Genomic DNA, 5000 nt, shown 5'->3' with positions numbered 1-5000 from the left:
TTGATAATTTACGGACATGTTCACTAAAGCATTACCAACCTCGACATTTGAGAAGCTGATATACAAGATTTGGATGTGTTGTCTCCAAGAATTAAGTGATACTTTAATCAGGGGGAGTATAATACGCGTTGTACTCTTTTTCCCTTAGCTAAGGTTTTGTCTCACCGGGTTTTCCTGGCAAGGTTTTTAATGAGGCAGCTAGCAATGCGTATTACGAGATATGTGTACTCTTTTTCCTTCACTAAGATTTTTTTCCATTGGATTTTTCCTAGTAAGGTTTTAACGAGACACATTAGCTATTAAGACATGCACATCCAAGGGGGAGTGTTATGAAATAATAAGTGTGGATGTCCACCACTCTAAAAATAAATTCCCACCTCCTCCATGATCTCAAAGGTTTAATGTAATGTCTCCCACTTCACCCATGATCTTCCCCACATTCTCATATGTTGAATGTCATATTTATAGCTACCCTTTTATCTGCCTCTATGCACCACTATAAATAGAGGCATATGAATTCATATTATACACACTTGAAACATATAGGGATGAATAAGAAAGTTCTCCTCTCTTGTCTTTCTATTTCTATTGTTTTCATTCTTTAATATTGTTACTCTTTTAGCTTAGTTCTACAATACCGAAGAGTCAATTACAAAGCTATAGCCAGTTCAGACAAATTTATTATTCTCTATAACGAGAGACTATACTAATACATGAGTTGGTATATAGCTAGCATAATCCCCTTAGTAGCTCTAACTTTACAAATATAAACCATCTCCCTGGCTAAAGTTTCCCAGCTTCTTCTTGTCTTCTCAAAGATTCTCTGATTTCTCTCCAGCCAAATAGCATAGACATACTCAACATATACCAATCTAAAAATATATGCAGCTTTGAGACTTCCCTTTAGAGCAGCATATGATCTTCCTGAGGTGTTGGTCCAAACTATTGCAAGGATGGTGCTGTTTCTGTAGCCATTGCATGATCCTTGTTCAGACCTGTTGAGTATTAGTACAGCTGACATACCGGTGATCTCTCGATTTCATACCGACTCTGGCAAAACACACAATACAGTTCTACAATCAACCCCCATTTACTTAGCCTAATCTATGTTAATGTAACTGAACAAGATGAAATCCTATCTTTACAAATTTAAGTAGTCCCAGTAAAAGGTAAACAGATTTCATGTAAACTAAGAGGAGGAAGGTTCATCGAGTTCATGTATAATAGTTAATGTTGACCGATTTTCAGATAATATGCCAAAAACAAGAAATGCAAATGAATGTGATTTTACCTGTTCTCTTATTCCCATGAGAAGCGCTGGCAGTAGAAGTACCATAGCCCAATGCACACCCAGGAATTTCCTCAAGTCCAAATCCACAACTATTAAGGCCTTGTCCATTTAACTCTTCCGAACTCGGATGGAGGCAATAAACCTGATCATCACACTGTAGGTTGCAAGGGTTCATCACATAAGCTCCACGGAGGTTAGGATTAACAAGATTCTGATATAAATTACCACTTTCCATAGGCTTATGGTACGGAAATGATCCAATTTCACCTTCAATCCTTCCTCGGATGTCAACGAGCAAGCACTTGATCCTGGAAATCTCAGCTTCCAAGACAGCTTGACCCTGCAGCCTCTTCAATAGTTGCTGATTTATAGCCCTCAATCTGACTACCTCATTCTCTTATGAAGCAACCCGAGCCTTATTTTTCTCACGGTACCTGCGAACTGCTTCCTTATTACTCAAAGGGCGTTTCTTTCCTTTATTTGCTGCTGCAGAATCGGCAGTATCATCACTGAGGATATTATCCTCACTTGAGGGAGGAAGAACCTTGGTGTGAACATGGTAACAAGTATGGGTGTGTGAGTTATCGGGGCCAGGTGGATTGCAAGTGTGGGTATGAATACAAGCATGCATGTCCGAGAGAATTTCATTGAAAAGCCTTTTCCTAGAACTACATTCTGGAGTTTCACCAAAATTAGAACTTGAAACCATTTCCTGGTTAGAGAATTCAAGCTCCCCATTGTGCATTATTGAAATCCAAAAGAACCTGAAGGTGCACCACAAACAATTGAGAGACTCCTGTCTAGATGGTATTCATTAATCCAGTCTTTAAGAGGATAAAATGCCAGACAGGTGGAAAAAATGCAAGAACACAGCAAAAAGTTGAAAACTTTAGCAACAGAAGAAGTACGATAAATATCCTTTGCAAAGAAATTTGAAGCCTTGGTAACCAAAATTCTAACAAAACATTTTAGCAAGTTATAAGATCGGATAGCTTAAACTACCCAGCTTCTCTCCATTCTTAGCACCTCAATCCCACAGTAAGTGAAGTGCCTATATGAATCCTCTATCCATTCAACCTTGTTCAGACCATTTCAAAACAAGAAAAAAAAAAAAAAATTTTAAAAATTCCTACAGCAAATGCGCGTACAAGCCATATATGCACAAAAAAGAAGAAAACGCAGAATTTATCACAACATAACAGAAAATGAAAAAATGCAACGGCATGGCAAAAAGTTGAAACTTTAACCAAAAAAAAAAAGGGGGGTAGGATATATACCGTGACGGGGCCAAGAATTCAAATAAGGGGTTCAAAAAAAGTTTCTTGTGCAAAGGAGATTCAACAATTTATATATAAAAAGGGCAGCCCGGTGCAGTAAGCTCCCGCTATGCGCGGGGTCCGGGGATGGGCCGGACCACAAGGGTCTATTGTACGCAGCCTTACCCGATATTTCTGCAAGAGGCTATTTCCACGGCTCGAAACCGTGAAGATTCAACAATTTATATATAAACAAAAAAAAAATATCAATTTTGCCCTATTTACATACTATACATAATTTTTAACTTGAACCCTCTGCCTCCGCTTCTGGATATATATTCTTTCCATGGAAAAGTGAAGCTTTGGTAATTTAAAATCCAGCAATAAATTTTACTAAGTTCAAGATCAGATAGCTGAGATTACCCAGCCTCCCTCCACCATAAAGGAGAATCCATCATTATTCCTTAGCATGCAGATTCCCACTGCTTTTGGCTCAACCTATATATACATATACTGGTATACACAACACAAATACATACACATTCATATAATACACTTAAACCGGTGAATTTAAAGCACAAATCCCCTCCACCTCCACCCTCTAATCATTACAGAGGTAGAGCCAGGATTTGAAGCTTATGGGTTCAGGACTCTAATTTTTTTTAAAATTATTGTGTTCTAAATTACTGCCTCTGCTCCAATTTATGTGGGACGGTTTGATTTCGAGAGTCAAATTAATTTTGACAGTTTAATTTTGACTGTGAATTCAGACATGAAATCTTTAAGTCTTTTGAAATAAACTTACATATTTGGAAACTACTAAAAAGTACTATAAATCACTATAATTGACAATTTTAAATATTTAAAAGATATATGAAAAAGTTACGTTCAAAGAAAAACTTGTTTCAATCTCGAAATCCGAAAGTGCCACGTAGATTGGAATGGAGGGAATAATAATTTATACATATTCAAAGAGTTTCTTAAAAGAAATAAAGGGTTTAGACCAGAGTTACCAGTTCAACCGAACTCGTAAGCTATAATCTAGCTCCGTCCCAGCTCATTAACACAATTGCCCCTCAATTCCACACTAATTGGGGTACCTATATCAAATCAACTCTATTCAGACCATTTCAAAACACGATATTTTTTAGCCCCAAAGCAGATGCGAGTATATGCCATGTAAGCAACAAAAAGAAAGTAAAATCCAGAATTTGCCACATCAAGAAAAGGAAAAAGTTCATCAAATGGCATTACTCAAGAGCTAAATTCTTCATCATAATATCTAAACAGGGTAAACACACTTACTTACAATGGAGCAATTGTAATTGGGAGTGGCGTTTCACTTTATGAAACAGAGTCCAAGAAGATTAAGAGAAGCCTCAACTTGTAGTAATAATTATGAAAAAAGGGGGTCTCTAGAAAGTACTAAAAAGGGGTGCTAAGATGTGCATGTCACTTTCAGTGGCGAAAAAAGAATGGAGAAGCAAAGGGGCCATTAGGTAGTACAATGTCTATGGAAGTACGAAAATCAGTGCAATTTATACGATCACTGTGGTTTAATGATTGTAATAACTAACTAATAAGATTGCATAGTACTACTTCGTTAGGTTATCAGTTCTCCTCGTCCCAATTTAATTGGCGGTATTTGACGATTTTTTAAAAAAATTAAGTACTATATAACAAATCATCAATATTTATGAGATTATAATTGTTTTTATTAAATTTTAAATTAAATTGGTTTTTAATAAGAGAGTATAACATAACGTTCTTTTAGGAGTCACAAAAAAATTGTAGAGTATTCTTTCTTCTTATAAAAGAATAAGCTTTTATTTTGGAGCCCCCCGATAAATTATGTCATAAAACCAAAAATGGGGATGTTAAATTTTAAAAGAAAAAACATTATTTCATCATTTTATTTTATTTTAAAAGTTCATAAATAAATAAGTTATTCGCTATCTCCTCATTTGCTAAACATTGTTCGTTGTGATGTCAGTTGTGTAGCTTCGTTGTTGATTGAGAATCCTAACAGAGTTACTGGAACTGTGGAGCATTGATAGTTCGTTGTACCAAAAAGAAAGTTTTGTATCTTCAGGATGAAGTAAGAACGGAAAGCGGGAGAAAGCGATGTGTTAAAATAAAGGTGATAATTTGTCAAATATAAATTTTAATATGATTTTTTTTTTTTTTGAAAAAAATTAATTTCCTGTAATTGTTTAGTTTTGGAGAATAAGTGCTTCAAATTTCTACTTTCTATCAGTAGCAGATAAAACGTTTCTCTTTATGAGAATTAAATTTGACTAATTTTTGAAGCTAAACTAAGTTAGATTAATTCAATATCTTAAAATTAAAACTTAGATTCTCAAAACTATACAAAAAGTAGTACTCCATAAATTACGACTTTCTCATATCAATATCGAAAAAAAGATACATCATAAAATCAGAGGCGAAGCTAG

The 5000-nt window shown here is 35.3% G+C and overlaps 1 pseudogene; it reads right to left on the bottom strand.

The window, feature by feature from the left end:
* Positions 1 to 549: 549 nt before the first annotated feature.
* LOC132606637 (basic leucine zipper 23-like) lies at positions 550 to 4080 on the bottom strand (annotated as a pseudogene).
* Positions 4081 to 5000: the final 920 nt, after the last annotated feature.

Source organism: Lycium barbarum, chromosome 8, assembly GCF_019175385.1.
Source record: "Lycium barbarum isolate Lr01 chromosome 8, ASM1917538v2, whole genome shotgun sequence".
Classification (NCBI taxonomy): Eukaryota; Viridiplantae; Streptophyta; class Magnoliopsida; order Solanales; family Solanaceae; genus Lycium; species Lycium barbarum.
Note: the sequence above shows the minus strand (reverse complement) of the source record. Positions and strands in the feature narration are given on the sequence as shown.